At 41.2% G+C, this 25,761-nt stretch overlaps 2 long non-coding RNA genes across 3 annotated transcripts; one reads left to right on the forward strand and one right to left on the reverse strand.

Moving 5' to 3' along the window:
- Positions 1-315: 315 nt before the first annotated feature.
- Positions 316-3,164, forward strand: LOC110730502. Its single transcript, XR_002513075.1, has 2 exons — positions 316-729; positions 1,432-3,164. It is a non-coding gene; the product is annotated as an uncharacterized LOC110730502 (long non-coding RNA).
- An 11,747-nt stretch (positions 3,165-14,911) lies between these two features.
- LOC110730503 lies at positions 14,912-18,187 on the reverse strand. Of its 2 annotated transcripts, none has more exons than XR_002513076.1 (3): positions 18,091-18,187; positions 16,382-16,663; positions 14,912-15,131 (listed from the first exon to the last, which is right to left on the reverse strand). It is a non-coding gene; the product is annotated as an uncharacterized LOC110730503 (long non-coding RNA). The 2 variants fall into 2 exon arrangements; XR_002513077.1 differs by having other exon boundaries at positions 16,382-16,675; positions 18,091-18,169.
- Positions 18,188-25,761: the final 7,574 nt, after the last annotated feature.

Genomic DNA, 25,761 nt, shown 5'->3' on the forward strand with positions numbered 1-25,761 from the left:
ATTCCTCTATACACAAGCTTCCTGATTGGTTTTTAATGTGGGTCTCGCTATATATTTTCGCTACAAAAAGTACACTAGAGTCCATCAACTATAAAATAATTCAAGGACAGTAGATTCCTCTATATAACCAAGAAGATTAAGTTAAGCTTCAGTTCAATTAGTAATTCAAGCTTATTATTTGCTTTTTAATTTTTACATTACCTCTAATTTCACTTGAATTAGCATAGCCTGTTCTGTACACCTGAGTGTACCTTCCTCTAGAGTCCATCAACTATAAAATAATAAGCTTCCTCTATATAACCAAGAAGATTAAGGTAAGCTTCAGTTCAATTAGTAATTCAAGCTTATTATTTGCTTTTTAATTTTTACATTACCTCTAATTTCACTTGAATTAGCATAGCTTGTTCTGTTCACTCGGATGTACCTAGGACATTTTTGTAATTACGTCTAGTAATTAACATGTGACTCACGCATGGCTCCCTCCTTTTGCTTTCAATTTGGCTTTGTTCTCTGTACTCTCTCTTCTTCTTCAAAATTAAAACGCAAAATTTTAGCAATTCTTCAAAAAATCATTCAAATTGAAGATTTATTTTACAATTATTGAAGCTTTGAAGTACATAAACTAAACAAAAAAAAAAAAAAAATCAAAAGCTTGTGTTGCTTATTAATGGCGGTATTGAATCTATTGCAAATGATCCTCTTCAAAAATCATTCAACAATCTAATCCAGGTATTATTTTAACCATTGATTAATTTATTGATTCATAATATGAGTAATGAATTTTTCGAATTGCTTTGCATGAACTGGAATTGCGAATTTGATGTGAATTTGGTCGAATGCATTGCATGTATTAATGAGCATAAATTAATGAGAATAGTTTGATGCATTTAATGCACATAATAATAATAATAATAATAATAATAATAATAATAATAATAATAATAATAATAATAATAATAATAATAATAATAATAATAATAATAATAATAATAATAATAATAATAATAATAATAATAATAATAATAATTTGATCTTGATTTCTACTTAAACTTTTAATTTTGATGACTGAGCAGATTTAATTGAGCATATTCATAACCTGTTCCGGTATAATATAGCAAACCGAGGTGAATAGTTGTGCAATCAAAAATCAAATGAGAAAACCTAAATGAGCATATTTTAATTTCATTTACAAAGTATTAAAGCCATATAAGTGAAATAAATGAGCATATATATTTCAACTGGTGATTTTGAACTGAAATTGATCTTTTTGCATTTGATCAAATTTTTTTTATATAAACCATAAGTCATTCAAATGGTTAGAGACAATAGTATTGTGCTCAATTTAATGTTCTTTGCTCATTTGAACTAATTTTGCTAATGATGAAATAATGTTGTACAAGCTAAACAGTAGATGCATTCTTATTGTTGCAGAAGATCAAATGTATGTATAATTGGACAACCTATACAGAGAAGCTGTAGAATCAGAGCTACTTGGTTTCAATACAATTGAAAAAGCATTCAAAATTGGTAATTTCGAGTATGTTGGTATTGGTTTGCTTATTTGTGAAATGAGCAAAATTGGTTTACTTATTTGTGAAATGAGCAAAATTGGTTTTTGCTTATTTGTGAAATGAGCAAAATTGATTTGCTGATTTGTGAAATGAGCAACATAGTTTTGCTCATTTGACCAAATTGATCAAGGAAATAAGGCAGCATGTACCATTGCGAGCACTTTGATAGATGCTCCAAATGAGTCTTTTAGGAACCAAATTGTTATGGCTTACCTGAAAGCGTAATGTTAAGGTGTTGATGTCCCTTAGTGCACTAATGTAAGTTTCATGGCATTATATTTAATAATGGGATACCTATGTAATGGTTGCAGTGGGTTTTTCATGCCTTGTGAAGGAGTATAGAAGGTATTCAAGGCGGGTATTTGCCCCGAAGTGTGCTGCTGCTCGTACAATTGCAAAACCTGCTGATGTGCAATCTGGCACAGTTAACATCATAGTATGTGAGGGTTCCTACATAGGGACTATTACAAATGGACCAGGGGCTGCTGCAACTAGCGCTAGTCCAAGTGCAGCAGTGTTGAACTTGTGCCTTTTGCTTGTTACTGTTGTTAGACCTGGTCTTCTGGGGTGCGTTAAACTACTTTGTAATCTCATTTGCTTGTATAGAACAGAAACAAAAATTTGAGATCACTAATCCAAGTATAAAGTATGTGAGATGTTTAATTTTTTTTTTTTTTTTTTGTTTTTTTTTTTTTGTTTATTATTATCAAAGGAGCATTAATTCTTGTTTTAGGGTTGAGGTGGAATCTATTAGCCATGTATTGTTTGATTGTGATAATGTTATATGCATTTGGGAGCATAGTGATTTTTCAGATTTGATTCAGGTTGTGGCTGGTATGGATCATGTGCCTAGACTACTATGGTATGCAAACAGGCTGAAGAGAGGTGAATTTCGAAAACTAATGACAAATTGCTGGGCAGTGTGGTTCTGTAGAAACTACTTTGTTCATGAACAAATTAATCTCAATCCAGGGATTACATCCAAAGGTTTAGTGCAATTGGTTGATGACTATCGTTTTTACTCAGAGCTCGTCAGAAGCACTACAACAAGTCCTGCTCGTTGTATATCTTCTGCAAGTTGGTTTGTATCTCCTGAAGGGGTAATAAAAATAAACATTGATGCTCACATTGCAAGATCAAGCTATATGGGGTTAGGTGCTGTTGTTAGAAGCCATGAGGGGAAGCTACTGCTCGCTGCAGTAAAAAGGGTGAAGGGGTCTTGACCTGCTGCTAATGCGAGGTTGCTGTTGTTTGCTACGGGCTACAGTTGGTGAGAAGACTCGGCTACAACAATGTATGGGTGGAGTCAGATGCTTTGGAGGTGGTTCAAGCCATTAACAAGCAAGCTTGTGGAATATGCCCGTGTTTTTTTTATCTATGAGGATATTTAAATGTTAGCTAATTATGTTAATGTAATTGCTTTTATTCATTTAAGGAGAACGGGCAATACCACTGCTCATCTTGTTTCAAGATGGGACACAAACGGGTGTTCGGAGTTAGAGTGTATGAACAACTTTCCCCAAAGTATCCAAACTTTGGTGGACTTCGATTTGGAATAATATTGCCTTCTCACCTTTCCCTTTAAAAAAAAAACTTCTTTGTTCATTTATCAAATAAGCAACATATATCAACGACTAGCAATTGTAAATGTTCCTCTAAGTTCAGATTTTAGCTTCTTATATACTACAAGAATTTTGACTTTGGGCAACGACTAAACTTGAAGCACAAAATCAATGTTTCGTCGCCCACAGTCTTGGGCAACGAATTGAGCCTGGACAAGGGTTCAAAGCCCAAGGCTCGAAGCCCATTATATCTTGGGCGACGACTTGCTAATTCGTTGCACAAGGTTATTATGTGCAACAAATTAGTTAGTGGCCTATATGCGGTCCATTTCGTCGCCCATAATGTTTAGGGCAACGAATGTACTCGTTGCCTCTATATTTGTTAGTTTGGGCGACAAATTAGTTTTCGTTGCACATAATATTTTGTACAACGAATTTTAGTGTTGCCCTATATTTGTTATTTTGGGCGTCAAATTCGTTTTCTTTGCCCATAATAGTTTGTACAAGTTTACTCGTTGCCCATATTTGTCACTATTATACAATGCTTTGTTTTAAGCCTATTTAAAATCAAATAATCTGCATAATAATATAAATAAATTCAAATACCAAATGTTTCGGGGTTTTCTGATGTCCTGCGGGAGAGTTACAATTCCGAGACTGGAACCGGACGCCTGTACCTGCAAAACAAACGGATGCTCCGGATGATTGGAGATCCGCCTCCGACGGTCAAGTTAGTACTTGATTAAGGAGTAATTAATGCGGAAATTAAAGTGATTGGGTCTCTCTAAGTGAGAGTGTTTAATGTGTGTAATCTGCGTCCTCTCCCTTAATGAGGATTAAGGGAGGTATTTATAACCTCGGGAAACGTGCCAATCTATGTTTAGGTTAACCTTGGGCTGATTGGGCTTCCCTCGGAAGTTGGGCCTAGGTGGCCGGCTTCTCCATTAGGCATGGAGTATGCCACGTGTCATGACATAATAAGTCCAGGGTGGACGAATAAGCGTTTGCCACGTGGCAAGCCCTGAGAGGTCCAACTGGGGGACACTTGGCAGGACCTGATTGGCCCACGTGGCGCATTCCGATTGGTGAGAGCAAAATCCCCTAATCATTTGCCCCTCACAGGTGGCACGTGACTGGTCACGTGTTACCTGTGACAGGTGTCGCCCTGTAACAGGCGACGGCCTGCTACAGGTGTCACTCGGCGAGAGGCTGAGAGATTCTCCCGCCAAAATTTTGAATTCTGGAAGTGACCCCTCGCCTTCTCACTTCGCCTATATAAAGGAGTGTTGACTTCGGTCATTTTCACACTTGAAAACTTTGTGAGAGAACATTCGGACCCCTGAACTTGCTCTGACATTTTGGACCCTTTCTGCCTACCGCCTGCTCTGACAAGCCGACTGCAAAGGATTTTCAGAACTTCATCAATCGTCACTCGTTCAGGTAACCGTCGGTTCTCTTACTCTTAATTTTCTCTTTATTCTTTTTTTGAAATGGCACCACGGAAGCACACGACACGACCTAGGTTAGTGATCAGCCGGTCACCGGGGACGGCTGAATCTAGGACTAGGAGTGCCGCCTGCCCTTTTCTGGAACCATCTTTGCCCTTTATACAAAGTCCGACTGTATCTGTGTCTATGCAGAGCATGATGGCCAGAACAAAAAAGACTGCCAGGATCTCAAACTCAGACGGCTCCTCCCACAGGGTGCCGATTAGTGAAACATCTGACCAGGCGCCAGATGTGGAAGTGAAACAAAGCGGCTTGAAAGCCGGCAGTTCTGAGGGAGGAGTCAAAGTGACCCCTTCCCATTTTACAGTTGACAATTCTACATTCTCTCCTGCTCCTTTTAAAGGAGAGGAGGCGGGCCCCTCCGGGAGAGGGGAGGAGTCGTCCTCTTCGGACTCGTCAGAGGACGAATCCGAGTCTAGCTCTTCTGGCCATGCTTCTCTGGACACAGAAGAGAAAAACAGTCGCCTACAAGAGGCGAGGCTTTCTCACGCAGTTGAGAAGGGGGACGATTGGGCGGAGCCATCCGCCTCTCACCGAGAGCAAAATACCCCCTACTACTGCACGGTACCTCGGGGCCGGATCACGGCCATGCAAGAGAAAGTGGGGAGCTTTATCGCAAACCACACAATGGGCCCCGGCTTTTTAGTGTTCGTGCCAGATCCAGAAGACACAGTCGTCTGGCCGACTGGTACCAGTTATGATGGCGCCTGCTTTGGCTGCTACGAGGTGGCCATCAAGGCTGGGCTGCGCTTCCCACTACATCCGGCTGTTCAGCGGATCTTGGATGGGTATGAGTTGGGGTTATGGCAGTTAGCCCCGAACTCCTGGGTCAACGTACTCGGCTATGTGGCCGGGTGCGAACTGCACGGGGTGGAGCCGAACTTCGAGGCTTTCGCCCACATGAACTACCTCAGCAGGACCCCTAAGGCAGGCGGTACCGGCTGGTATCAATTGACGAGCCACAGGGGCTACCTCATGACAAGAGGTAAAGCAAACAAATGGAAGGACTGGCGGAGCACCTTCCTTATCATTGAGAGTTCAGACACAGAGCTGAACAAGCGCTTCAACAGGTGGAACAGGAATCCGCCCCTTCTTGCAGGCGGCCGCAGCATGCCGCCTGTTCCCCCCAAGGCTAAGAAAGAGATCCTAGATAAAGGACTCTTCAAAGTAGAGTCGAAGGTGAACTCTACTTCAGGGGTACGAGAGCAAGTACCCCTGCACTGCGTCCCGAGCTTCAAATGGCTCTACGACGAGTACTTTTTGGCCGCCTGTGGCCTCAGCTGTCGGTGCTCAAGAGGTAGCCGGCCTGTCGAATACTCTGTTGTTCCGTGCATTTCTTGTTATGACTTTTATTAACTTTGCTATTTGTTTTTGCAGCGGACGCCATGAGCAAAATTACCGCCTCCAAGACTGCGGCGGCCATGTTGCGGGCCTCCATTATGAAACAGCCTTCAACCGACTCCCCCAACAAGGGGGCACCCTTGGTGGGCTTCGAACCTTTCACCCTCTTTTTGGAGTTGTGTTTATGCATATACTGACTCTTTTCTTCTTTTTTAGACGGGCGCTCCAAGAGCTTCTTCTTCCCAACAGCCGGACCCCAAGGCCCGGAGGACGACTGTTGCGAGCTCTCCTGGTTCTGCCAGGAAACATGCGGCGGCTGAGAAACAGCCGGCCACTTCTTCTAAAACTCCAGCTGGGCCACCTAGAAGTATGAAATTGTCCTTGTAAATTTTAGACATGCTCCCTTCTTTACTAGGTCTAATCCGTTTGTTTATGCTTGATGCAGCCGGCCCTCAGGAGCCTGACTTGGTCGAAGTGGCCAAGTCTATGATCAAGGCCGTACCTCCAGCTGAAAGGGAGGCGGTCAGGGGTGTCGGCACCCTTGACCTAGACGGGATTGCAGGGGTCCTTGCTGAGGTATACTTAGCATATTTTTGAGTATTTGAATTCCAGGACGCCTGTTTTCTTTTTTGTTAGGAAACTGACGCCTGCTCCCCTTTTTACTTAGGCCTTGCTCCGAGTGAACGGCCTTCGCAAGCCGCTTGATCGAAAGAACAAAGAGGTAAAGGCTGCAAAAGCTATGGCCGCCTCTGACTGTGATAAGGCAATGTTTCAAATTGCCCAAAATGAAGTTTTGACAATTGATATTCTTCATTATCAGGCGCAGGCTACCGCCGCTATCCGGGCTCAGTTAGAGGCGGCCCAGAAGAGGAATAGCGAGCTGGAGGCGACCATCAACAACCTCAAGACCGAGATGAGACCTCTTCGCCAAAAGATGTCCTCATACGAAACCTTGGAGAAATCCTTGGCGAGCGTAAAGGAACGCCTGGTGACCCAGGAGAAGAGTCTTACTCAGGAGCTCTCGGAAAAGGCCGAGCAAGAAAAGAAAGAGCTGGTCCGGGAGATGATGGAAGACTCTGCTCAAATCCAGCGCATGACTTGGGGCCGCCTCTTCCCCAATGCCGACTTTGCCTCCTGGGAAAAAACGTACCGCCAGTGTTCTGATAGATATAATCAAGAGATCCTGGCGGCTGCTGAGGAAGAGGCGTTGGAGGAGGAGGAGCAGCCGGTAGTGGCGCTTGTGCCGCTTGGGGGTAATGCATCGAAGAAGGATGCAGCTGAAGCCGAGTCCAGCAAAAAGAGTGCTGACCAGGCGGCAACTGCTAATATTGAAGATCTGCCCCCTTCATAAGCTTTATGTCTTCTTTCCCCGGCCTGCGTGCCGTTTGTTTGTATTTACCCGGCCAGGGGGCCGGGGCTCTGAATATTTTGCCGGTCTTTAATGACCGGCTTCCTTTTAATGAATATTTTTGTTTTGCTTCAAATTTGTTTAAGTATTGAATATTCTGATATCCAATTGTACACTATACCGACTGTTTTACATGGCCGATAGTTGCAGACAGGTACGGATAGTTAGTCACGCCGCCTATGCCCCTGGACGACTGGTTGTCTGTTTCCAGGCTAGACGATCAGTCGGCCATTTATCCAATCGGTATTCGAACCATTTTAAAGACTGGATCCCCTTTAGGCAGGCGGTCCTGTCATTTGTAAAATTAACCAAGTAGGAACGTGGTTTCCTACTTGTCATGTTTTTAGGCTAGAGACTTTAGGCCGTCTAGGCCGACTGTTCCCCGCCATATTTAATCTAGTGTGAACAGGTGCTGTATGAACACCTTTTTAGTTTCATACTAAATTTTTAAGGAGTGACCAAGTAAACATGATTGTTACCTAGTCGCCAAGTAACTGAGTAGTAGAAGTATCAAGCGGTGGGTACCGGTTGTTCCCCTTTATTCGCCAATGTTTGTTGGCTATTAACTCATAAAATACCAACTGTTCTTATCCCAAGTAGTTCAGTCGGTCGGTTGACCCGGATGGTTACTGCGAACACTTGCTTGACGTGATTAGTCAGTTAAGTGAGAGATATCCTTGTCCGGGAAACGGCTACGTGGTTGTCTTGGTTAGACAGTCGTATAGGTGCCGTGTAATGATTTTATAGAACAATGTTCCACCCAAAAAGGGAGCTGCTCTCTGCGACGAATTTCATCCGGATGGATGCCGTCGGACGCCTGCTATAACGTTGGGACAGGTCGAATTGAATTTTTATATTTTGATCAGTTGGCTTGGCGCCTGGTCTGATCATTTTAGCCATGAGCCTTTGATAGTTCTTGGTGAACTGTATTATGGGAGAGTAGCCAGTTGAGTGAAACAAGCGGCGTGCCCCTCTTAAGTAAGAATAAAAATTAAACATGGAGAGTAGCCGACTGTTTGTCAGTAGGCATGCCCCTCTTAAGTAAAAATGAAAACTGAGTATGGAGAGTAGCCGACTGTTTGTTAGTAGGCGTGCCCCTCTTAGTACAAAATTGAATATTAAGTATGCAAGCTTTTATTCAGTAGCCCTTGACTATTTACATCATTCAAAAGAAATATTTCTTAAGATTATCTACATTCCAAGTTCGAGGCAACGGTTGGCCGTCTGGTGTTTCCAGACGGTAGGTACCGTCCCTGACCTCTTCACAGATTCGGTAGGGTCCTTCCCAGTTGGGAGTTAGTTTGCCAGACTCATTAGCCCTTCCAACTGCTTCTATTTTTCTAAGTACAAAGTCCCCTACTTGGAGTTGACGCCTGTGTACTTTTTTTTTGTATGATCTAGTCATCCTGAGGCGGTAAATTTCATGGCGCAAGACAGCATTGCCCCTCCTTTCAGGAAGTGAGTCTAATGTCAGGCGAATGGCTTCCTAGTTTGCCTCTTCGTCATATAGCATTACTCGAAGAGTCGGCTCGTAGTGTTCTATTGGAAGAACAGCTTCCGCACCATAAGTTAGGAGGAATGGAGTTTCTCCAGTCGCCCCTTTTTCAGTCGTCCTAATGGCCCAGAGAACATGTGGTAATTCATCCGCCCATAGGCCGCCTGCTCGTTCAATCTTTTTCTTGAGACCGTCTGAGATGATTTTATTAAAGGCTTCTACCTGGCCGTTTGCTTGTGGACGGCCGACAGATGCAAAGTAGTGTGCAATTCCTTGGTCACCCAACCAGCTTTTGAGAACAGGCGTCTCAAATTGGGGACCATTATCAAAAACCATAGACATGGGAACCCCGAACCGAGTGATGACATTTTTCCAAATGAATGAAATTACATCCTTCGTCTTGATTCCCTTTACAGCCTCCGCCTCTACCCATTTAGTGAAGTAGTCGACGGCAACAAGTATGTACCTCCTTCCGCCTGTAGCAGGCGTATATGGACCCAGAATATCCATGCCCCACTTAGCAAACGGTAGTGGGCTATGAATGGTAGTGAGGTCAGTAGCCGGACGATGAATTAGTTTGCCAAACCTTTGGCACTTGTCACATTTTTTCACCATCTCCATCGCATCTGCTTCTAAAGTAGGCCAAAAGTAGCCCTGCCGCCTTGCCCGTTGAGCAAGCGTCCTACCGCCTATATGGGAAGCACAGTAACCAGAGTGAAGATCGTCTAGTATCTCTCGCCCCTTTTCTGGAGTAACACACTTTAAGAAGGGTTGAAGGTACCCCCTTTTGTGAAGCTCTCCCTTTATTATTTCAAAACTGGTTGCTCGTTTTTTCAGTGCTGCCGCCTGTTGATGATCATCCGGCAGGGTACCATTTGTCAGATATGCCCTGATTGGATCCATCCAGGTTGAGCTTCTGTCTAAGATTCCAATAGGGTCTTCCTCAATGCTTCTCCTCTCCATTACTTCCCAAAAAACAGTTCGAGGAGTATCACAGGAGGCGGATGATGCTAATTTTGAAAGTGCATCCGCCTGGTTGTTTTCTGATCTCGGCACTTGGGTTAGATGGAAATCCTCAAGGGAGACGACTGCTTGTCGGACCGCCTGTAAATACTTGATCATGGCCGGATGGGTTGCTTCGTATTCGCCATTGTACTGACTCACTATCAATTGTGAATCGGAACAGGCGTCTATTTTTCTTGCCCCTGCCGCCTTGCACATGCGGATTCCGGCTAGTAAAGCTTCATATTCTGCCTCATTGTTTGAGGCCTGAAAACTGAAGCGTAGAGCATACTAGTACCTGTCGCCCTCTGGCGACTGACATATGACGCCTGCTCCACTACCATTTGAAGTAGAGCTTCCATCCACATATACCTTCCAGACTTGGTCTGGAACTTGAGAGTCAGGAGGACGAGTCATCTCAACAATAAAGTCAGCAAAGGCTTGCCCCTTCACTGCTTTTCTAGGCTCGAAGGTAACTTCGAGGCTCTGTATTTCTATGGCCCATTTGATCATTCGGCCTGACGACTCCATGATGGTCAGTGGCCGCTTGATAGGTTGGTCTGTATACACGACGACTGCATGTGCCAAAAAGTAGGGCTTCAATTTTTTAACAGCCATGAAGAGTGCAAGACCAAATTTCTCCACTAAGGGATACCTCAACTCGGCATTTTTCAGTACATGACTGACAAAGTAGACCGGGAGCTGAAAGCTGTCTCTTTCAGCAAGGAGAACAGCGCTTAACGCATGATCAGAGACGGTCAGGTACATGTAGAGTACTTCTTTGGGCAAAGGGCTGACCAGCCTCGGCAAGGAATGCAAGTGAACTTTCAATTTCTAGAAGGCCGCCTCAGCATCCGGCCCCCATTCAAACCTTGCCTTTTTCTTAATTGCCTGAAAAAAGTATAGGCATTTGTCGCCTGATCGGCTTAGAAATCTTCCCAAGGCTGCCAGACAACCTGTTAACTTCTGAACCTCTCGGATGGTACGAGGCGACTGTATGTCGATGACCACCTGCACCTTCTCAGTGTTCGCCTCTATTCCTCTCTGATTGATAAGGAATCCGAGAAATTTCCCAGACTCAACTCCAAAGACACATTTCTTGGGATTGAGCATGACATGGTGCCGCCCGAGTGTGGCGAAAGTTTCTCGGAGGTCCGACAGATGATCTTTCTGAAGTTTAGACTTGACAATCATATCATCAATATATGCCTCGACATTTCTCCCAATCTGATCAAAGAACACAGTGTTTATCATTCGCTGGAAAGTGGCCGGGGCATTCTTAAGACCAAACGGCATGACCATGTAACAGTATAACCCCTGATCAGTGACGAAGGTCGTCTTCTCCTGATCTTTCTTCCATAGAGGAATTTGATGGAAACCAGAGTAGGCGTCCATAAAGCTCATCAAAGCATGGCCGGCTGTTGAGTCGACCAGGTTATCAATTTTAGGCAGAGGGTAACTGTCTTTGGGGCACGCCTTGTTTAAGTCTGTGTAGTCTACACACATTCGCCAGGTGCCATTCGGCTTTTTAACAAGCACGACATTTGCAACCCAGTCTGGGAAGTAACATTGCCGAATGAACCCTGCATCAAGTAATTTTTTAACTTCGGCGGCTGATGCCTGACTTCTTTCTTCGCCATGGTTCCGCTTCTTCTGCCGTACCGGCTTCTTTTTCGGATCCACGGCCAGTTTATGTACCGCCAGATCAGGACTAATGCCTGGCATTTCATGGACTTCGAATGCAAAGATGTCCTTGTATTCTTTCAATAGTTTGTGAAAGTCGTCACCCAAGTCCCTTAGAGCAGTCGTCCCAACCTTGATTGTTCTGTCAGGACGTGAGTCATCTAAGATCAGGTCTGTATGCTCACCAGCTGGCTGAGGGCGGAATTCATCCGACCGCTCCTCTGCCAATGATTGCTATTTTCTGTCTTTTCTTGCAGCCCCTGTCTGGGATGCCTTTCTCTTCTTGCCGCCTGCTTCTTGAACAGGCGCATTCTCCTTGACATTGTCAAGGTCTATTTTTCCACCACTCGACCCAGTGGCCATAACAGTGGGCTTGACATCCGAGAGATAGCACTCTCGGGCCATCCTCTGATCTCCCCTTAGGGACCCGACTGTTCCATTATCCCTCTCAAACTTGAGCAACATAAGAGATGAGATTATAACAGCCTTGGAATTATTCAGGGTTGGTCGTCCCAGAATCATGTTGTAGGCCGAGAGCTCTTCTACTACCAGGAACCGGACTACCATGTGTCGTCCTTCCCCTTTTTCTCCCAGGCGGATGGGTAAATCCACTCGTCCCACTGGGTGGACGACTCCTCCTCCAAACCCTACTAAAGGGTGGGATGCCGGATGTATGCAATCAGTCTGATATTTTAGTTTCGACAGACATTTGCTACTGATGAGATCTGAGGAGCTTCCGGTATCTGAGAGGATTCGGCCAACTCTCTAGTTGGCCACTTTACATTCAATAACGATAGGGTCGTCATGCGGCCCTCTTACCCCTCCTAGATCTTCTTCAGTGATGACAATCTCAGGAAATGAATATTTGGAGGGCCGTTCTTGGTGAACGGAATTTACATCTAACCGTCTGATATTGTCTTTGTTGCCCCTAATAGTGGGGCCGCCTCCTGAGAAGCCGCCTGCAATAGTGTAGACGACTGCATCATCTGTATCGGAGCTGTCGGCCTGTTGATTCTTTTTGGTCGACTGCTTTTTCGAGGAAGTGTTCCCCGTAGATTTCTTGACATAAGTGTCAAGATCACCTTGCTCAGCCAGGCGGTCCAGATACCGCATGAGACTGATGCATTCATTGGTGTGATGACCAACATCTTCATGATAATCATAGAATTTTTCTTGGTTCCGATTGTTTGCAGAACCCTTCATGGGGACCGGCTTCTCAATTGAGATCCGTCCCTTGATTTCCTTTAGGATAAATTGGATATCCTTGTTAAACACATACTTTGGGGAGTATGGTTTGAATTCTTTTTTCTTCTTCTGGGACGGCTGTTTAGAGGAATCAGTTGCCCAGACCTCTCTTCTCTTCTCGTCTTTGTTTGACGACTGCTTCTGTCGTCCTTCTCTTTTGTCGGACCTTTTCCCGTCTGACTGTTTTACCGTACTACAAAGATCAGTCGCCTGTATATAGGCTTCCGCTTCAATCAAGGCCTCTTGAAGAGTCGCCACCCTCTTTCGGACCAAATCAAATTTGAAGGTCGACCCGTCTTTGAGACCTCTGAAAAAGTCAGTATAGGCTACTTCATCCCGTAACCCTTGAATCTGTATTCTCATCAGGTTAAACCGCCTGATGTAAGAACGAAGCCCCTCCTTCTCGCCCTGCTGAATTGTTCCTAAATCAAGGGTCGTCTTCTTCGCAGGGATGTTCATGGCGAAGTTGGAGGTGAATAAGTAAGCAAGCGTCTTGAAGTTATTTACACAACCAGTCGGCAGGTTGCCGAACCATTGTTGTGCGATTCCTTTGAGAGTCGCTGGGAAACACTTGCACCAAGTGGGATCATCCAACCCTTGAAGGTACATCAGGTTGGTGAATGCCATCAGATGGTCTTCTGGGTTAGTAGTGCCGTCATAGGCGCCTACTAATACATTTTTCACTTTGGCCGGCTGAGCGGCTTCAGTAATTTCCTTGGAGAAGGCCGACGGCTGTTCACCAAGTCTAAGCAACCGTAGCTGCCAGTCCATAGGTTGGACATTTTTTGCTGCATGTCCACCAAACGGAGGTGGCTGTAAAAAATACTGTTGTTGCGGTACAAACGGTAAGTTTGGTACCGCCTGGTCGCTATGAAAGCCGGACTGACGGGAGGTGCCGCCTGACTGACTCTCATGATACGACTGAGTATGCCTCATCGAGGTATTTCACAGACTGTCTTGGAAGTTTGAAGTAGAGGCCGACTCTGACAATCGGTCACTCTTCTTCTGCTCCAGCAGTAGCCGAGCGTCTGTGTATGTTTTCCTCGACCCGTCCGCCTGAATATGACGAACAAGTTTCCTATTTCCTGGAGTAGGAAAACGGTATTTTGTGAAATCAAGGGCAGGTGGCTCCCACTTCCTAGATTTAGGATGAGGGGTCGCCTCTCGCCCTTGAACTGGCTTCCTCTTCCGTGAAGTGGAGGGTTTCTTAGCCGACTGCTCCTTGTCCAGAGCAGGCGGCTTCTTGTTGATCAACTCTTGAATTTCTCCCTTGAAGTCCCTCATGAAGGTCATGAGTTCGTTCCTTGTGATGGGAGCAGACCCATCAGTCGGCTGCTGCCGAACAGGCGGTGCGCCTGCTGGCTCGCTTCCAGTTTGAAGATGTTCCCGTTCCCTCCTTTCGGTATGACGGGTACGTCGGGCCCTTAGGGTCCCGTTTGAAGCTGTGTGAGCTTCAACTTCAAATTCATTCTCAGTATCGTGGTCCGACTGAACTAGAGGATCGTCTAGGGGACGTCTCTCTTCAGGAGTCGGTACAAACGTGGATGCCATCTCAGAAGTACTCTCCCCACAAACAGCGCCAAAATGTTTCGGGGTTTTCTGATGTCCTGCGGGAGAGTTACAATTCCGAGACTGGAACCGGACGCCTGTACCTGCAAAACAAACGGATGCTCCGGATGATTGGAGATCCGCCTCCGACGGTCAAGTTAGTACTTGATTAAGGAGTAATTAATGCGGAAATTAAAGTGATTGGGTCTCTCTAGGTGAGAGTGTTTAATGTGTGTAATCTGCGTCCTCTCCCTTAATGAGGATTAAGGGAGGTATTTATAACCTCGGGAAACGTGCCAATCTATGTTTAGGTTAACCTTGGGCTGATTGGGCTTCCCTCGGAAGTTGGGCCTAGGTGGCCGGCTTCTCCATTAGGCATGGAGTATGCCACGTGTCATGACATAATAAGTCCAGGGTGGACGAATAAGCGTTTGCCACGTGGCAAGCCCTGAGAGGTCCAACTGGGGGACACTTGGCAGGACCTGATTGGTCCACGTGGCGCATTCCGATTGGTGGGAGCAAAATCCCCTAATCACCAAACATTTGAATGATGACTATAAAATGATTTATTTTATAAATAACATACTAAGGAAACGTGCTAATTATAAGATAATCTCACTTTGTCAACAAAGTACATGATCCATTTAAATACAATAACATAAACATAAATATACAAACTTTTTTACATCGGCCCTTCTCAACACTGCTTTTATTAATCACCTTCAATAGTTGCGATCATCCATTTTTCATCGTTAGCCCATGTTATTCCTGTGTAAGTGAAACATAAGTAAGTAACATCAAAATAGTTGAAAGCATCCTAAATTTTAGTATATAAATCATACAATTATTTTCACAAATATAAACTTCAAATACACTTTATTACACAAAAAGTATTAAAACTGCTACATCAAAAATTATATACTATGATATCTTCCCCTTAGCCTAACTGTTGGTTTTGGTCAACCATGCAGAATTTTGAAAAGCTACAATAAGTTAATAGAAACAGGGAATTTTCTTGCTTGTATATTTTCTATCCATATAAAATGAATCAAACAATTAATATTGAATGCATTTTTTATGATTGATAAACCTATTAATTTAGAAATTTCAGGTGCTCATTTGACAAATATGTCTAGTTTTAAAATAATTCAGATTCCCAAATCAATAGTTTGCCAATCAAGTTCACTCCTTTAAAAAAAAATTAAAAAAATTATAGTTAAAGCCATCATGAATAAAACACTAAATCTTTTCAAAACAGCTACTCCTCCCAAGTGGCTATCCTATTACAAAGGATTCAAATATTTCTCAGGTAAGAAAAAGCTTTCCACAAAATGAAAAGAAAAGATCTAAAAGGATGGGGACTTAGATCTGCCAAATTAAGCTAAAAGGTTAAAAGAACACCATCACTAACTACACCAATGCAAACCAAGCTGTGGATATTGCAGTCCACATAAAGGTCATTTAGAATCTCACTTTTCTTGAGCTACCCTGTTATAGACATTCAATTTATTACACTAAATTACAGTGTTTACGCAAGAAACTAATCAGTTTTTACGCAAGAAATTAAAGTATCCATGTGGAGCTCTACACACCATTGTTTATTTACAACTCACTAACCATCCTATTGCAAATTAAAGTATGAATTGAGTGCAAGTACTAATTTTCCCATACAGGACAGACATGAAAAGGGAAGCTACAAGCATAACTCATGAAATTAATCAGTTTCTCTATAATCCTAGCAATTGACAGAATCCAAACTTGCAAGCTACATTGTTATTTCATAAGTTAAACATCTCGGCAATGACAATAAGCAGCAACTTAATCAATTTACCCCAGAATATAGAAAGATATTTCAGTCATTTAGTAAACAAATCCAGATAAAATTATTAGTGCACTGGTGGGAAAAAAATTGCCAATAGACATTACCAGGAACCATGACAGCAATAGCACGCAGCAACATATATTCTTGATTATAACTAAAATATATATCTCTAATAGAAGATGAGAAAGTGTCATACCTTAGTTGTTCAAACATTTTCATCATATCATCTATACTCGGATTTGTATAATTATAGTTGATGCTTCTGCATCATGCTGCTTCTCCTGATTCGGTTGTTGTTGCTGCCCCACAATTTGTTCTTGTTCCTGCTGCACATTTTGTTGTTGTTGCTGCTCTGCATTCTGATATTGTTGCACATTGTGCACATGCTGATCATTCAATCGTTGCCCCTGCATTTGACACTTGCCTTGTCTTACGCAACTGTGATGCATCCTGCTGCACTTGCTGAATTGCCATTTCCCTGTATTAATTTCTTGTGCATGATATTAGTGATAATAAGCATAAAGATTTGCTCCTATAATAATAGCAATTTGTTATATAAAATAAGCATTAACACTAATAACTTAAATATTATTCTTATACAAGTTAAACAAAGTTGTGTCCAGTTGTCCACTACTCTACACAAAGACCCCAAACAAGAGAAAACAAAACAAGAAAAAGCAAACAGAATGTAAAAAGAAAGTTGAAAACAAAACAAAGAAACTAACACAAAAAACAGATTAAAAGAAAAATTAGAGCTAGTTTATGTCAACTGAAAAACTTGGCACCATATGAGCTGAAAACCACTAATGCATAAAAATAGTTTTGCAAATTACTAACTAAGAGCTACAAAGATTTGATTATAGACTGTAGTAGCGCCTAAAATTGCAACAGTCTCCGGGGGTGCTGGGTAACTGCAATGATACCAATACAATACATTTATTAATAAAGAAAAAATGATTTAAGTGACACATTTACTTCATCTTAGTTTAGAAAACATCAATTACCAGAAACTATCAATTATATGAACAAGCAAATCTTACATCATCAGATTCATCACAAAAACTAACATACCAAAAATAAAAATAAAAAATGTTCAGATTAGATTTTTTTGTTGTACTTTTTGTCAAAATGAAACAATTTATACTCGGATTTGTATAATTATCGTACTACATAACCATTAGATCAAATATTTTCTTGAAAAAACAGTAAAAATATGGTAACTAAATTAAATGGATCAAGCTATCATAGTTTAATATCAATTATTAGAAGTAGCTATTGTTTGTTGATTTCTCTTTGCTTTTTATGTTTGTCCCATTATTAATTTTACTGAATTGATCTCATACTTATGTCAGAAATTAAAGTACAGGCAATATAACATCAGACGGTGCAACAGATATGAAATACCAAAGACGACCATGATCTAAAAAACAAACAGGAATATAGAGTAAAATCAATCAACTAAAAATTGCCAGAAAATTGCAATAAAAATCACAATAAAATAGTAAATAAAACAACAATTTAATACAGAATTAGCAAAACAATTGAAACAAGGCGAAACCAAAAACAAAATCGACTTCAATAAATCAAAACCAATTGAAACCAATTCAAATCGACTCCAATCGACTCCAGAATTATCTAAACCAAAAATAAAAAATCGCAAAACAATTGGATAAAAAAAAAAAAAAAAAAAAAAAAAAAAAAAAGAAAACGGACCAAAAACAGTGTAAAAGGATTCATTGATTATATCAATCGACTCCAACGCTCAAATTTTGAATAATTCGGCAAACAAATTGGGTTTTCTACCTTCATTTTATATCAATCGACTCCCATAGTTGATTATATCAATTCAAAGAACAAATTTTACCCAAAAATGTTACAAAAATTGAATCTGTATATGCGAATTACCTGGAATAAACAAGGTGTTACACTACCAAGCGTGTTGGAGCCGACGGAGTAGAGAACCAGATGATCGGAGTAGGCTAAACTAATATTTAAAGATAATAATTATTAATAGTAATAATAATAATAATAATAATAATAATGATAATAGTTATTATTATTAATAAAAATAATAATAATAGTAAATGAATTGACTTTGTAGGTTTTTGTTATAATAATAATAATAATAATAATAATAATAATAATAATTGCTTTTTTATAATAAAAATTAATATTTTAAAGATAATAACTAATATTTAAAGATAATAATTATTAATTTTTAATAATAATAATAATAATAAAATTATTAATATTTAATAATAATAATAATTAATAATAATTACTATTATTATAATAATAATAATTAATATTTAATAATAATATTTAATGATTATAATAATAATGCGATAATAATAATAATGATAATAATAATAGTAATAATAATAGTAGTAGTAGTAATAATAATGATAATAATAATAATAATGCGCTAATAATAATAATAATAATAATAATAAATTATTAATATTTAATAATAATAATAATAATAATAAATAATTAATAATGAATAATAATTATTATAATAATAATAATATTTAATAATAATATTTAATGATCATAATAATAATGAAATAATAATAACAGTGATAATAATAGTAGTAGTAGTACTAATAATAATAATAATAATAAAGTCAATTCTCTCGATTAGGGGGCGATTAGGGCAGGGTGGCTTCCTCGTTTAATTCATCCGGCGGGTTAGGGGCAGCTCCGGCGTAGGTTCAGGTCAGGCGAACGACAACTTTCTCAGGCGACTTTCAGGCGGTTATTCTGGCAATATTGTGGCGTTTTTGGTCGTTTTTCAGGCTGTTTTTGGGTGCTTTTTTAGTCGTTTTTCAAGTTGTTTTTAGGGCTGCTTCCGGGCGTGATTTAACCTGGTATCTAGATCATTTTCCGGCGACGTTTTGTGGCGGTTAGAGGCGTAATTGGGGCTCATTTTTACGCGTCTTTTTCAGCCATTTATCTAGGTTTACGGGTGTAATTCTGGTGCAGTTTTAGAGCCATTTTCGGTGCAATTTGGTGGCAGTTTCAGGTATATTTTTCAGGCATATTCCACGATCTTTTCAAGCCGGTTTCAGGCGGTTTCCAAGCGTAAAAGTGGGTCAGGTTGCAGGCGGTTTCAAGCTCGATTTTCTGGCGATTTTTCAAGCTGCTCTCTCGGCAGTATAGGGATGGTTTTGGTGCAGCTTTAGTTCGTTTTTGGGTCTGTTTTGGTGTTGTTTTGTTACATGCTTGGGACGTCTGTTTGGGTGCTGTTTTGCGTGCTTGGGTGCATTTTTCTGTTCAGTTGAGGTGTTGTTCTGCGTGCTTTTTGGGTGCTGTTTTGCATACTTTTCGGGTGCATTTTTCTGGCCATTTCTAGTGCAGTTTCAAGTGCGTTTGGGTGCAGTTTTCTGGTTAGTTTTTTGGGCATTTTAAGTGTTGTTTTGTGAGTGGTTTTTGCTGTGGTTTTTGGTGGATGTGTGTAGCCATGTCGGTGAAGTTTCATTGTCCCTTTGTGGGTCTTAGTGGTTGTCAAGATGGGAGTGGAAATGGCCTTGCTAGAAGTTCTTTGATCAAACATCTTTGTGATCGTCATTGTTGTATTGGTGCGCGGGATATCACCCGACATTCTCTTACTTCTAATTTGGCTGTTTATAATGAAGCAGAAGTTACTTTTACGCGTATGGGGATTTGGTTATGGGGTGTTTGCTACAAGACGCATACGCTTCATACTAAGTGCCGTCATAGTACGGGTACGATTGTGTCCCCGGATGAAGGTGATGGTATTGTTCGTTTTGTGCTTTATGGTTTCTCCAAGCCACAAGCTCCATCTTCTCCACCTCGGCTTGGGTGCAAGGGTGGTATGGTACAAGATCAACATTGTGGTTTTGATGTGGTGCTCCTTGATGGTTTGTTCTCTAGGGGGTTTCGCACTGTGAAGTCTATCCCTCCCAAGTGTTGTTTGGGGTTTTCTCGGGTTCTGAAAGGTGCCCTTGATAAGGTGATCTCTAAGTCTGATGACATTTCTAATTGGGTCTCTTTGTTGGTGTTACCTCTTTGCACCCTTAAAACCTTTCGCCCGCGGAGTAGTCGTGAGTCTCGGTCTTCAGTGAAGTGTCGACATCAGGAAGAGAGTATTTCCCGTGCTATTTGTTCTTGGAGTGCACCCGGTCGTAGTTTGCAGCTTGTGAGGGAAAGTCTGGCAGAGGATTCTCCTACTTTATCAGTGGTTGGTGATGAGGACCTTGATTTGGAGGAGCGTAATATCAAGCAATGTCGTAGGAAGATTTGTGATGGCCATTACACTGCTGCAATCCGGGTTCTTTCTTCTTCAGGCGTTGCTCCTTATAATGACGTCACTCTCGCGAATTTACAGTCTAAACACCCTACTTCTCCAGCTCCATCCTTGCCTGATATACCTGTTGATGGCCTTCATCTCGTTACTACTTCTGCTATTGTTTTGGATCGGATTAAGAGTTTTCCACGTGGCACATTATGTGGTAGGGACAGTTTACTTGCTCAACACCTTTTGGATTGCTTGAGTGGTGTTGCTGTGGCTGTATCAGATGAGTTAGTTGACTCTATTTACGCGGTGGTTAAACTCTTTCTAGCTGGAAAGTGTCCTAGGAACTAGGAGAGTATATTTCTAGTGCTCCTCTTACCCCACTTGTCAAGCTCAGTGGTGGTATTCGTCCTATAGCTGTGGGTACTATTTAGCGACGTTTGGTTTCGAAAGTGGGTGTTGTTATGGTTGGCTAGTCTTTAGGAAGTTACTTTGATGGTCTTCAATTTGGCGTTGGGGTTTCTTCAGGTGGTGAGGCAATTCTTCATGCTGTGAATCGGTTGATTGAGTACCGTGGTTCTGATGTTGGTCTTTCTATGTTGTTGGTGGATTTTCAAAATGCCTTCAATCTTGTTGATCGTACGGTCAATGTTGCGTGAAGCTTGTCGTCGTTGTCCGGGCATTTCGCGATGGGTTGAATTATGCTATTCTAATCCAGCCAAATTGTATTATGGGCACCAATCCTTATGGTCGTGTCAAGGAGTGCAGTAGGGTGATCCCCTTGGTCCTCTACTTTTTGCTTTGGTTTTACAGCCCCTGGTTTGTAAAATCAGAGATGCTTTTGACTTATGTCTTCATGCGTGGTATTTGGATGACGACACTGTTATTGGTGACACTTTGGTGGCGGGGAAGGTTCTGCAGTTGATTATAGAGGAAGGACCTCGTTTTGGGTTGCATCTTAATGTGGAAAAAACTGAAGTTTTCTGGCCTACAGAAGACCCTCGAAGCAAGCTTGTGGGTGTTTTTCCGCCCAATATTGCCCGACCTTTGCGTGGTGTTAAGTTACTTGGTGGTCCTACTAGTTCTGATTTCGGTTTTGGTGTTGAGCTTGTGATGCAGAGGGTGACCAAGACCATTGCGCTTATGGATAAGGTTGATATGCTTGATGATCCTCAGTGTGAGCTATTGTTACTTTGGTCATGTACCGGAGTTTCTAAACTCTACTTTGCATTGCGTACTTGTCCTCCTAGTACTTTTGAGACGGCTCAGCGCACATTCGACGGGGCTCTTCGATCTTCCTTGGAGCGTATTGTCATGCTTCGGGGCCTGGGTTTGGCGATTGGCAATGGCGACTTGCCATCTTACCATTTGTGTTTGGAGGGCTTGGGGTATATTCTATAGGTGATGTTTGTCATTATGCTTTTCTTGCTCTCGGTTACAGTCGGGTTGCAGACACAGCCCTTTGGAGATGCGTTGAGTCTTTTTAATGGAATAGTGGAGTCTGACATTATGAGTAATCCTAGTGAGGTCGCTGCCCCTAAACTCATGAAGAAATTGGCAAATATATATTTCACAAAGGTTACCGCTTCTGCAGAATCCGCCTATTCTTTGTCTCCTCGGCAATCAGCATTGTGGAAATCGTAGCAGGGAGATCACACCTCTGCTTGGCTTCGGGCAGTCCCTATTTCTGGGTTGGGTCAGACGATGAACCCAAAGACCTACCGATGTGTGTTGTGCTACCGGATGGGTGTTCCATTGTTCTCTATCTCGACGCCGTGCTCTGCTTGTTCTCGGGTTTTTACTGGGATATTTTCGATGATCACACGGTGTCGTGTGCTGGTATTGTGGGTATTAAACATCGACATAATATTGTCCGGGATACCCTTGTTGATATCTACTACAGATCTAGGATTTCAGCAAGAAAGGAGGTTGACATAGGGTTGTCTGGAGGGAATGACGGGGCCCTCAGACCTGCTGATGTGTTGCTTTGTTCCTGGGATCGTGGTCGCGATATTTGTGTGGACTTAACAGGGTCTTCTCCTTTGACACAGACAGGGCTATTTGACTTTGTTCCTGGACGGGTTGTGGCTGATGCGGCTCATCGGAAGCGGGTGAAGTATGAAGCTAGTTGTCGGCTGATTGGATATGGTTTCATTCCCTTCTCCTTTTCTTCGCTTGGGGAATTAGAGAAGAAGGCTGTTGCGTTGCTGAAGCGGATCCAGAGGTTCTCGACGACGTAAGACATTAGGGCTCGTGCTGCAGCTTATATCTTCACTAGGGTAGGCTTTGCTATAGCTAGAGGAGTGGGGGCCCAGATTGTATCTCGGCTTCCCACTAATTTCTTGTAGGTTGTATGGCTTTGTCTGTTTTTGAGATAATAATAATAATAATAATAATGATAATAATAATAATGATAATAATAATAATGATAATGATAATAATAATAATAATAATAATAATTATTATTATTATTTTAATAATAATAATAATAATAATGAAATCTGCTCTGCTCTGCTGACTCATGCTCTGCCCAGAAACTAAAAAAAACAGGTCCTTAAATTATTTCGTCGTCGTATCAAATTTGGGCATTGAAAATAAAATTGGTAGCCTTATACATTCAAACTCGTTGCACAAAATTCATTTTGGGCTACGAGTTTATATTTTGTCGCCCAATATACACATTTGGGCAACAAAATTGGATTAGAAGCCCATCTTAGTATGTTTGGGCTACGAAATCAAAACTCGTCGCCTATGCTAATAGAACTCGTCGCCCAAACCCGAATTTCTTGTAGTAACTACCCTTTTTTTTATATATATCATGCTAAGTGCAGTGAGCAAATATAGAATTATAAATGATTTGAAACTAGTAGCCTATGTAGGATTTGAACCTACATCCTCTGCGCAATATAGGAACACAGTGCTCGGCCAATTGAGCTAATAGACTTAGAATTTTACTAACACACCTAAGTAGATATAGTGCACATAAGATAAAGTAGCCTACGTAGGTAACTTAAAGTATTTATGGAATACAATGAGCAAATGTAACTATATCTTGCCTGGAAAATACACACAAGAGATTATAATATCATTTGAAGTTTTTCTCAACAAGACTAGAAAGAGATATTAATCAAATATATTGACCATATTAAAAGGCAACCCAAGAATGCAAAGGTACTTAGCAATCTAGTGGACTCAATGCACCATCATCTGCAGCACAAACATGAGTTTCACATACTTGATGTACTCAATTAATTAATAAATGAGCAAAATATTTTCGCTCATTTAACAAATGAGCAAAATACGTTTGCTCATTAAACAAACAAGCAAAATTTTTTGAAAGTTAAGCAAATTACAACCTTGACATAGTTGCTCATTTGAGTCTAATTATAGTAAAAGAGCATAAATAATGTCCTGCCTGTTATAGTAAGTGAGCGAAAATATTCAGCTTATTTGTGTCAACTAGCCAAAATGAGCAACATATATTGCTCATTTGTGTAATGAGTAATATTGTTTTGCTCATATGTGTAATCCAAAGCAAAATATTAATGAATCATTGCCTACTTTAGATTAAAGGGCTACGTCTGTCAGAAACTATGCTAACTATACTAGTTTCTAATTAGCATCCGTTGTTTTATACATTATAAGCTTGTTGCTTGCTTAGTAAACCCAAACAATAAGAAGAACACACAAACACAAATCACAATAAAAATTGATAAATAAATAAGCTACATGAACTACTTGAATTGGCTGCTGATATATCGCACATAGGTGATTGATTTAGCACTACTCGTAAGAAATAAGATATCAACTACTTTACCAATGTAGTTGGATATATGTGTCTTCTAAAAGAACATCTACAATTTTCCATTTTTTTTTTCGATTTTTACTTAAGGATTCATCTCACGAAATTGCAAACAACAAAAACAAATTTGCCAAATTACTAGCATACCAATAAAACATATCAATAAAAGCATTAAATCATTGGTTTCCAGATTTCAATTCAATTAGAATTCTGTGTCAAATTGAACAAAATTTCTAATTGAATTGAAATTCACATGACAGAGCAATTAATTTTTTAAAAAAAAAAACTTTACATTGCTAATTTGAGAGGAACAATATGAATTAAATACGAGAATAAGAAAAAGGAAAAATTGGTTTAAATAATACCACCTTTCACCCGTCCGCTAAAAACAAGTCGACCTTTTGATTATCTCTAAATAATACCACCTTTGGGGGGTGTCCGCTTTAAACAAGTTATTTTACCTACAACCTGAATGACCGGTTAACAATTTTATTTTATTTTAATAAATTCGTTTAACACTTTAATTATCTGTTAATTAAAACTTTAATTATGATTAACAATTAAAATAAACTTTTTTTTTAAAAAAAAAAAAATCCCCCACCATCTCCCCCACCAGCCATCGGCTGCCACCCCATACCCTTTCCCCATACGCTTATTTCACCCAACCTTCCTTACGGGCGAACACCACGACACGAGCCCCCCTCCCCTGATTATATGACCCCCCACCACGATGTGTGGGAAGGGGAGAGCGGCAGTTTTTGAGGCAGGGGGAGGGAATCGGGGTCTGGGAAAGGGGTGCGTTTTGAGGTGCTTGGGTGGGTTTCGTGGTGGTTGACGGAATTAGGGTCTCAGGGTGGTGGTGGTGGTTTAAGCAACAGAGGAAGAGGAGGGGGCGGTTTTTGAGGCTGGGAAGGATAAGGGGTGGGTTTTCGGGGTGCTTGGGTGGGTTATAGGGTGGCTGACGGAATTAGGGTCTTGGGGTAGTGGTGGTGGCTGCTGGTGGTGGGGTTGTGTGGTAGTTTCAGGCTGTGGGGGTAGGATGGGGTGGGCAGTGGTGGTCGAAAATGGAAGGGGTGGTTCTGATGGTGGGGACGGGGTGAGGGTGCACCGGAGTATTGTAATGGTGGTGGAGATGGGGTGGTTTTAAGTGGGTGACTACCATTGAAATGGGTAAGGAGGATGAAAGAAGGTGGGGGATTTTTTTTTTTTTTTTAAAAAAAAAAATAAAAAAAAAATCTCTTAAAAATTAAAATCATTAAATGAATTTTTTAAAAAAATTATATTTTCAGACCAATAAAATGATGCCATGTGTCCATATAACCTATTAATCAGGTTACCAACAGGTTACAACTTATTTAAAGCGGACACCCCCCTAAAGGTGGTATTATTTAGAGATAATCAAAAGGTCGACTTGTTTTTAGCGGACGGTTGAAAGGTGGTATTATTTAAAACAATTTTTCCTAAGAAAAATACTAAAGAATTTTTCTTACCACGAAAATAATTTGCAGGAGAGTAT

Source organism: Chenopodium quinoa, unplaced genomic scaffold (genome assembly GCF_001683475.1).
Source record: "Chenopodium quinoa cultivar QQ74 unplaced genomic scaffold, ASM168347v1, whole genome shotgun sequence".
Taxonomy (NCBI): Eukaryota; Viridiplantae; Streptophyta; class Magnoliopsida; order Caryophyllales; family Amaranthaceae; genus Chenopodium; species Chenopodium quinoa.